This window comes from Myiozetetes cayanensis, unplaced genomic scaffold (assembly GCF_022539395.1).
Source record: "Myiozetetes cayanensis isolate MyiCay16 unplaced genomic scaffold, myiCay2020 scf1, whole genome shotgun sequence".
Classification (NCBI taxonomy): domain Eukaryota; kingdom Metazoa; phylum Chordata; class Aves; order Passeriformes; family Tyrannidae; genus Myiozetetes; species Myiozetetes cayanensis.
In genome coordinates, this window is record NW_026086604.1 from 48,630,233 (window position 1) to 48,640,414 (window position 10,182).

General features: G+C 43.1%; 1 protein-coding gene across 3 annotated transcripts in view; it reads right to left on the reverse strand.

Moving 5' to 3' along the window:
- DLGAP1 (DLG associated protein 1) overlaps positions 1–9,400 on the reverse strand; it is a 410,602-nt gene extending 401,202 nt beyond the window's left edge. For 2 of the 3 annotated variants that reach the window (XM_050322101.1, XM_050322111.1), the window contains exon 1: positions 9,053–9,400. The gene's annotated coding sequence lies outside the window, so the exon portion shown is untranslated. The remainder of the gene's footprint in view (positions 1–9,052) is intronic. The other variant, XM_050322126.1, reaches the window with a different exon arrangement.
- Between the last annotated feature and the right edge of the window lie 782 nt (positions 9,401–10,182).

The following is a 10,182-nucleotide window of genomic DNA, read 5'->3' on the forward strand; positions in this document are numbered from 1 at the left end:
ATGTAAGCCTGAAGAGGTACTCCACATTTATCAACTATATCGTTAATGTGAACAGTAGCTGTCAAGAGCTGGATAGGGAAGGAAAGAAGAGTATGGAGCAGTTTATGGTTAGACTAAATGTTAAGGCAAATTCGACAGATAAATCTGAAATAATTGATGTTCTACAATAACACAAAGCTCTCATGTACACACAATACCAGAGTCAACACGATGTTCACACTTTAATACAAAGAAGTAAAAAACTAAACCAAACCCAAATGCTCAAAACCAGGGCACTTCTCCATTTAGCAAGTGTTCAAACCAACGTCTAAATCAGCTGCAAGGACTCTCTATGCTAAGGATGCCAGAAAGGCTAAACTAGATCTGTCAGATTCATCAATTAATTATACAACAAATTATCCCAAACAAAGAAGAATCACAGTTGAATGAAGAAGTAAATCCATATCCAATTTATTCATCAGTATCCCTTAATTTGCAATAAAATAAAATACTGGGGTTTTCTGCAATAACCTCAGGTTGAAACATTCTTTCTTGCATAAGGGACATGTATCACATAGAGATCACTGGTAGTATTTGTTTTAAATTATGCACTGGATTAAACATGAGGATAAACTTTAGCATCACACCATTACAGAATAATAATATTGAAGCTTTTAAAAAAAAAATCAGATTTATATTTGTGGGCTTTCCTTCATATTAGTTTCTCTGTTCTTAGAGAGATTGAAAGTCCTTGGGAAAAGATGAATTACTTTGGTCTTATAGCATCTCAAGAAACAAACTAAAGATAAATTTGAAGGGCAAAAAGCAAATTAGAGTTTCTACAGATTTGCTAGAAAAACTGAATATTGGACACAGAACAAATTCCCAATTTTCTTCTCATTGTATGCCAAATTTCTTTTAGTTCCAAAAGAAACAGAAATGGACACTGAGATGAACCTTCATCTTTCTCTTACCATGCTTTGCTCTGCACTGTCATGGGGGCATCAGAAACACAGAATGAATAAACATGATGTAATTCATTTCTCCTAGATCCTGTGGAAATGCTGTGATCCTTGTGTAATCACTTAGCAAATATTTTTGTCGTCAGAAGGACTCTACAAGTGTAACACACAAGTGTGTTGGTACTGCATTTCAGCATTTCTTCTGATGAAAAAAGTCCCTCTAAGATGGCCCTGACCAACTGGAGCTCAATATTAAACATTTCATACTGGGCAGGTGACCTGCTCCTGCAGTTCATATTCAAAATGCCAGTCAGCATAAAGAGCAAAGAATCAGGTCAAGAACTTTATCTCATATTTTGCCATGATTCTGTCAAAAACATCCTCTGGAAAGTAATTTAACTTTTTTACAGCCTGCTGCACTGATTTTAGAAGTACCTTATATACTACCGGCTTTGTGAATGACCAAAGTACTTGAATACTGCAGAATGTCCTTTTGTTCAGTTTTTCTCTGTATTTAAGATCTCATTGCTAACTGTGCAAGGCTTTTTTTCACATGAATTTCTAAAAGTGGGAATGGCATTTCCTTATTTTTTCTAAATCTACCTCTGAGAATTATTAAAATCTAGTAAACCCAGAAATGTGCAAATTACTATTCCTTTTTTTCTTATCCATCTGCCTTTATAAAAATATCTTCTTTTTTCCTAAAAATACATGTTATTTGAAGACAAACGGTATGAAGGACTTAATCATATATATAGAATAGTAAATGTAATTTTTTTTATTGAGCTCATTAGAATATTTGTGATGTGCCAGCAGTCTTGCAGGCTTAATGTTATTGGTTTTGATCCTAGACTGAGAAATTATTAGCCTGACACAGCAAACGAATGAACATTTTAATGAATAAATACCTTTGTTAATATATAATTCTGCTATACAACTCTCTCTGTAAACACACACCACGTGTATTACCAGTAGAAACATTTATATCATGCTATGGAGATGTAGAACACCATACAAGTGATTCTGGAAGTCAGACCACACACCATCACAGTATGATAAGAAACACTACATAGATTTGCAGGGAGGGGGGAAATTAAAAATCGTAATTTTTACATACAAAAAAAAAAAAAAAAGAAAATCAACTCACACTTCAGCCCAAGGCGAAATAAATGGTCTTGGACTGCCCTGCCTCTGCAATTCTGTAAATGGCTTTAGATGGATACTAAAATGAGTTCTACAAAGAATAACATATTTAAAGTAGCTTTCATGGGCAAAAAACCTGCCAAAACCCAAACCAAAAACCCAAAAATTAACCCAAAAGAAAAAGTGAAAGATGGAACCATAGTTCATACAAGAATAAGATTTCGGTATTGCAGGAATCAAAAACTTTTGTTTTTTCTGAACTAAGAGGACAGTCAGCTGGTTTCAATACCATTCAGTAGTCTCTCCCTAGTGCAGTATCAGTGGCTTGGATTTTTGTTTGTTCTGTGGCTTGGATTTTTGTTTGTTTGCTTTGTTTGTTTTTGTTTTAGGAAAAGAAACCTGCACTGATCCTTTTTCCAAGAAAGAGCGAGATCCACATGTGTAAGAAAAAGGTTCTCCAGTTTATAATTCCACTCGAGTTCATTTTATCATGTAGGTATCCATATCACTATTTTTAAGAAATTTATCATTTTCACTAGAAGTTACAATGCTTCCTAGATAGATGTTTCATCTCTTCTTCTGGAGTATTAAATTTCATACAGTGGTATACATACTGTACTTTTCAAAGTACCACTAATCTAATAATCACTTAACCCTATTTTGCTACTGTCATTAAAGGACATACACCATCTGGAAAATAACTTTAACAATCTTCTCAAATATTACATTTTATGGTTGTAAAGTTCTTCCATGAATAAATGGAATTACAGAATCACTCTTCATTTTTTAATCTAAATTGTTTTGAAATGATGGTGCTTGCAATACTTCATTTGTACAGAATAACAATAAATTCTTCTAATTCTACCTCTTTCATTCCTTGCTGTGGTGCTTTTTCCCTTTTTAATTCTACTTTGCCATCCCATTGCCCCTAAAAAGGTACATTGGGATATTAATCACTATTATTTACAAAACTGTATATGAATGTATATATATATATAAACTGTATATGGCAGTAAACACTTTTCTGCCAAGTAAAGTTCTATTAGAAGGAACGGCTAGGTAGATCACAGAACTACAGAACAGTTTGGGTTGGAAGGGACCTTAAAGATCACATAAATCCGAAGCCCATCTTGGGCAGAGACACCTTCCACTGGATCAGATTGCTCAGAGTTCGTCCAATGGTATGTTCTTAGAACGCAGGATATGATAGTGGAATTGAGTGATGTTTTAAAAGATAGTTACAAAAAAACCCCAAAACAACTAAACCACAAACAAAACCCCATAACATTATGGAGGTAAATCAGATGCAACAAGAGTGGACACCTTTAAAGGACCAAATCGTGCCTGAGCATCATGCCCAGTGAACAGAAAACCAGAAGACACAGATTGAAGAGAATAAGGGATCTCCTTTGATATCCTTTTGAAACCTTTGCACCAATGCAGTTCCAGCACCAGAAAACCAGGAGTTGCATTCTTCTATAAAACACAAATTGAAGCTCACCCTATGCAAATGGTGTGGTGCAAGGACTCCAAAATTCTTTCAACTGCAGGATCAAAAGAACATAGAGATTCTTTCATACTTTGGATATCTGTGAGACACCATGTGTTTGTGGAGCACTCAATACTTCTGGGTGGAGAAAGGCAAATAAACACTGCCTGCTGACCAGCTATGCATGAATAGATTCTTTTGAGATCACTACCATAATCAGACCTGGATTTCATCTTCATTTCATCTTTAATTTTTTTCTTCTCTCCCCCCCCTTTTTTGTTTCTCTGTTGACAAAAGAGAAGAAACACACAGAACAGTAACAAGACAGTAATTCTCAGTGTTGACTTTCAATGTTGGATGCACACTGCTAAAATAGAAGTTACCACGACAACATGAGACTGCTAATCATTGTCTCTTATTCTTATTGACCTCCAATCAGACAGATCTACATCATCCTGTTCCATCCAAAGAGCTCAACAGACACATGGGAAGAAAGTGTGTACAAGCACAGAATTAGCAACTGAAGTCACACTCAGGAAGCTGGCTGAAACAAATACTCCCTTCATTTGAAAATTAACTCAGTTACCATCCTATCAGCACATGCCTTGAAATTCCTTCAGAGAGGATTTACACCCTGAATATTAAATAGACTTTCAGGTACAATTTTTGGAAAATTTTTTTAATCTCCCTTTTTCCCAATAGAAAGAAAAACTCAAGAAAGCCTTGACTGGATCCAGCTCAACCATCACATCAGGATGTTAAGATGCTGAAACCTGTAAGATGTTGCAGGCTACTCAAGCTACTGCAACCTACATTCAAAATTAACCCACAAAACTTAAAAAAAGCACTTTCTAGGTATAAGACACCATCTGTAACTACTGAGACCTTTGGTTATGAGTTAATGGCACACACTTTTGTCACCAGAATCACAGGAACTGAGATTCCAAATCTGGATCTAGATATCTAGAAGTGTATATTTCCTTCACACAGCTAGAAGTTAATTTCTCAAATCTATAGTTTCCTTAGCATGAGATGTCAGAAGATGAAGAACCTCTCAAGTTAATTAAAGGTGACAGCAAAATTTTCAATAGGAGGGAAACAAGTGGACTGGATAACATTCATTGAGATGCTACCAATGCAGGGACAGGGCACCAGGTAGAAAGAGATCAGAAGTTTCTCATATACAAAGGCTAAAGAAAAAGCTTCAGAGGCAACTATTCAAAAATGGTTCTCATCTAGCAGAAGATACCATATAAAGTTAGAGATGCATAAAGTTAAGTTTACTTAGCAAGCCAGATTATGCAGTCCTACCTGCTATCATTGTGGCTTCTTAAGCAGATTTTCAAATTACACAGGCAATTCTTTAAGAAACACAGAGATACAGAGAAGTAGAAATATAGTATGATTTCAAAGCACTGCAAAGTGTTTCTATAGACAATCTGCCAGCTACACAAGTTAAGAAGGCCAAAGTCAGCATCAGCATCTGTCTTCTAGTTAAAGAGCCACAAATGACATATTGCTCAGTGACAAATGATGACTGCTGTCTTATATTAAGATGGTTGCTCTAGCAGATGTTTTCAAATTATCCCAAGCTATGTCACAGGCAAAGGCAAAAGAACTGGAGATATGCCCAGAGAGACCTGGTGCACCAGTAGCCTAAGGGAACCATTTAAAAAGCCATTTGGTATCCTCTCATGAGATCATAGCTACAAAAAGTGAATACAGAAAGGAAAACAGGAACAGAAAATATGTTATATCCTCAGTGAAAGTTTTAAGTGTCTGACTACAGGATTATCTGGAATAAAATGAGTTCACTTCATCTCAGTTTTGACAGAGACACAGTGTAGGCAGAGAGTTCTTCAAAGAAGAGAAGGGAAAAACCCCAACAACAACAACAAAAAAAACCCACAAAAAAACAACGACAACAAAAAAACAACCACAAAACCTACAAACAAAACAAAACAAAATTACCCCAGAAAAAGGTGTTCCATATTACTGCTCTGTGATGACAGAGTTAGGGCAAAAGAAACTCTTTTTACCCTGAACCTCACCAAGCGGTAGCCCTGGTATCACATATCACATACTGACTCAAAAAATAAAATTCAGCCTTGCTCCCTGATGATAGGAAGTAGACTACTTTGGCTGCTACAAAACATTTGGGACTCCAAAAAGACCAATAACAGAGAAAAAAGAGATGAACGCACTTTCATCTGAAGTGGACTAATGAGTAAGGTTCTCTCAGCTATTACACAGAATTAGACACAAGACTTCAAGTCTTCAAATCAAAAAACAGATGGGAAAAAAAAGTTACTTCTCAAAATCACACAGGTATAGAAACACTTAAATATGATGTAAGCAGAAGGGAGGATTAGAGCAGGGAGAAACAGAGGCAGAGATCATCCAGCGTAGCATTCTCGAGAGCACCTCTCTGGAAGCATGAGGCAACAGAAAAAGCACACCCCAGGAGACAAAATAACCACTAAGAGGAAGGTGCCAATGAATGCTGCTACAAGTTAAGGAATGGGTGGGCGTCTAGTCTTGACCTATGGTGAGGGAAAAATCCTTACTCTCTCTCTCTCGTTACCATGGAGATCCCCTTTTCAGGTTTCTTTGGATGAGCTTTTGCACAAGTGCAAAATTTGGCGTAAGAGGAGAACAAGCAATAATTATGTGCCCCTGACAAAAATAGCTTTCTTAAATCTTGAGAGATAATACAACAGAGGCAGTAAAAATTAAGTTTGGTTAGAGATGAAGGGCTGAATAAACTATCTCACATTAAAGTGCCTTGAGCTCCCATCTGCTTAAAATGGCAATGCCATTCTGAGGGCATTGCATCTGTCTATTTCAATTTGGTGAAATTTTGACTTACTGGATGATGTGAGATCAAGGTGAAAATTAAAACGAAAAAATTCCACGGAGATTACTTACTACTGTTCCTTGGTGCAGGATTATCTTTACTTATTACACTGTTTTATGAATTATTCATGTAGTTCTTTTTGTATTTCCAGGTGGCAAGATCACTAGCCAGAACTGCACTGAAATGCACCACCTTACAGAAAGAACAACATTGCAAAGCTTAACACAAACAGATTACATCGATATGCTTCTGAGTGTTAATCCCACAAGAGATAGACCAGAGTGAGCCTTGAATTAATATTTAACATGTACAGTTCTGGTGAAGAACAAAAAAAAGAAAACTTTAATTCAGGAGAATATATATATATATAATGGAACACTACTGCACCCTTTAAACTACTTGATAAGCTCTCTAACAAACAGCATATTTTGCTCCCATATGTTTTAAATATTTCATACTAATTTAAATGGTTACCTAATTTAAATACCTAATTTAGTTACCTAATTTAAATAGTCATCTGAAATATGCAGTATGAGACAAGAGAACTAAGCTATTACAGAAAAAAAGCAAGAAACTGTGTTGTTGCCATTAACTATTCCTAATTTTCCTGTAATCATCACTACCAGCAGCAATTTTATCTTCAAATATATATCCTATTTATCTTTGAACATGCAGTCTTTAAACTTTCGGATCCCTTGGATCAGTGAACACTGTTCAAACTTAAAGTCTTTTACAAGAGGGGAAATACCTTAAACTTACACACCGGGCCTACACAGGAGTGGAAATTAGTGTCACCTTTTTAAAGGTGCATTAACATTCAAATACAATCCAATACAACCAGCTGAGCATACACCATGCCTACAAGCACACCTACCTTTCACTTGTAAGTAGTCTATAAGTTAAACAACTACTTCTTTAATATATGTAATCAACTTCATATGCTGTACACTACATTTCTCACCATTTTTGCTTGCATTAATATTCTTTTTTTAAAAAACCTTCTGTCTTTAACAATATATTTAGGCACCTCTGACAGGTGTAGAAAACAACATGAATGAGATGGGATTGTCCAAAAATAGATCATGCGTGAAACCAAAGCGCTTAAATATTAACTACTAAATTTTTTTTTTTTTTCTTCTCCGAGACCAAATAAAACCATCGGCCTCCTTCAGAAATAGGCACTATGTAGCCATTTCCTTGCCGGCATCCTGAGCCGGGTTTAGTAATAGCAACAAGAAGGAGGGAGGAGGAAAGAAAAAAAAAAAAAAAAAAAAAGCCGTAATTACATAACGGACCTCGCTAAACGCCTCGCCTGCCCGGCGGACGGGGAATGGGAGGGACAGCGGCGGACCGCTCCACTTCGCTTCGGCTCCCGCTCGGCGGGAGCGCGGCGGCAGCACCGCTCCCGCTGCCCGGGCGGCGATGTGATGGGCACCGGCACGGCGAGGGAGGCCTGCCCTTTCCGGGGGGGCGCTTTAACCTCCGCCCCGGGGGCTGCCCTGGCGCTCACCGGAGGCTCTCCGCCTCTAAACGCCCACACCTGTCCTCCAGGTCCCCGGGATGGGGGAGCGCCTGCCCCGCCCGACCTCCCCCTCCCGGCACCGGGGGCGCTCCGCTGCCCAAGCGGCCCGGGAGCGCAGGCTCCTCAGCACCGCCTTCCTCCCGTCCCCTGCCGGATTGAGGCGCTCTCCGGGCACCCGCGCCTCTGGGCATGGAAGTCTGGACTGGGGTTCGGGCAAGCTCCGAGGGACGCGGTGCGCTCGGCGGGGCTGCGCGGTGCCGGACCTCTCGGTTGCACGGAAACCCCGCACCACTCGGGCTCCGCCGCGGGGGGAGGCAAACATCCACCCTGCTGCTCTCGTCCTGCCGGGGAGGGGCGCGGGACAAACTCTGCCCGAACAACTGGCGACAACTAGTTATGGAGCCGGCGCTCCATATGGGCTGCGGGGGACGGCGGGGCAGGACCCGGAACAGCGGATGCCCCCGCGTCGCTCGCCCGCAAGGCTCCCCGCGGAAGGGGGCGCCCCCCGGGGCAAAGAAGGAGGATGGCAGTCCACGGCGGCTGGCAGAGCCCCGGCGGAGGGGGGATAGAGCTCCGCAACACAAGGCCAGCTAGGAATTACTCATTTGAATGATGCAGCAAACGGGGAGGGGGGACACAGCGCGGGGACAACGACTAGTCCTCCCGTTGCCACTCTCCAGCCCCGATTAATAAATAATGCCCGGGTTCCCTGCCAGAGGAAGCGCTCTCCTCTTCGGCGCAGACAGCAATTAATAGCCAACCTCCATCCCGCGAACCCCTGGTTAAGCGCTCCCGCACGCTCGCACCCGCGGTGCCAAGTGCGAGCAGCACAATAGCGGGGAACCTCTGTGCCTCGCAGAGCCGGGGGAAGGGAAAGGGGTAGGCTGGGGAAGCCAAACCTCTCGCGGCAAAACCCGATCCCCCGAGAACGCCGAGTGTCGGGGAGCGGCGGCCGCGGCAGCCGCCGGCGCGGCGGGAGGGCAGGCGGGCGGGCGGGCGAGCCCGGCAGGCTGCCCGGCGAGCGGAGGGCGTACCGCGCAGCACGCCTCCGAGCACCATCACCCCTCGGAACCGTCAGCGAACAGCACGCCCGCATTTACCTTTTCCTGCCTGCCGTCCGTCAGTCAGGCGTCTGAGGGAGAGAAGGAGAAAGGGAAGGAAGGGAGAAGAAAGAGACGGGGAAATACAGAGAGCGAGAGGCGGCTGCTAATCCCCGTGTAGAAAGACTTCCAGCAGCAGCAGCAGCATGCGTGTATGCGTGCCCGGAGTGAAGCACAGCCCTCCTGGCGATGCACCGGCGCTGGCACCCAAGTGCTGTCATGTGCGTGTCTCAGTGTGTGTACCCATGGCAAAAAAAAAAAAGAAAAAGAAAAAAAAAAAAAAGAAGGAATAAAAGGAAAAGAGAGACAGGGGGATACTCGTCAGTCACACGCCCGGCTGTGCACTGCTGGGGGGGACGAGGAGGAGGAGCCCAGCGCTCCCCAGCCCAACCACCGGAGGAGCAGCTCGCTACTACGGCGGCGGCCGGGCTGCCCCTCCGCGCCAGCCCCGCACGCCCGACCGCCCTTCCCGCCCGCTCCCAAGGACGTGCCTTCGGGAAAGACCCCCAGGGCCTCCGTCCCAAGGGATCCTGCTAGCCCGGCTACCGGCGCCCGGCAGGAAGCAGCTGGAAGAAAAAAAAAAAAACACCTACCCCCACATTTCTGCCCATACAATGCCGCCCGGAGAGCGGCCCTGGGCAGTAGGGATGCCCTGCGTGGGACGGGGATGCGGCGCCCCCACCCAGGGCTCACGGCCGCGGCGGGGAGCGGGAGCGGGGGACGCGGCGTTTCCCGGGGCTGCTGCTGCTGCAGCCAGAGGCGGGGGCGCGACAGGTGGACCCCCAAAAGTACGCGGGTCCCCACCGTCCGAGCTTGGGGGCGCCCGGCGGCACGGCCGTGGGTCTGGGGGCGCAGGGGCTGGCAGTGCGGAGTGTGAGCTGGGTGTTTGTGAGAGCTGTAGGTACAACTATAAATATTTGTGTTAGCGTTACAGAAAGTGAAAACGCGGTGAAAGGCTGTGCTCATGGAGGCCACGGTGCGGGCACCCTGATACTCACGTGTCCAGTCAAGTACACTCAGATTTCAGCCACGGTTTATGACCTACTAAAAGGTGTTTGAACACTGGGTCAAATAAATTCTTTGCTGAATAGTAAATACTGTATCCATCTTTTGGCTGTATAGCCACATAT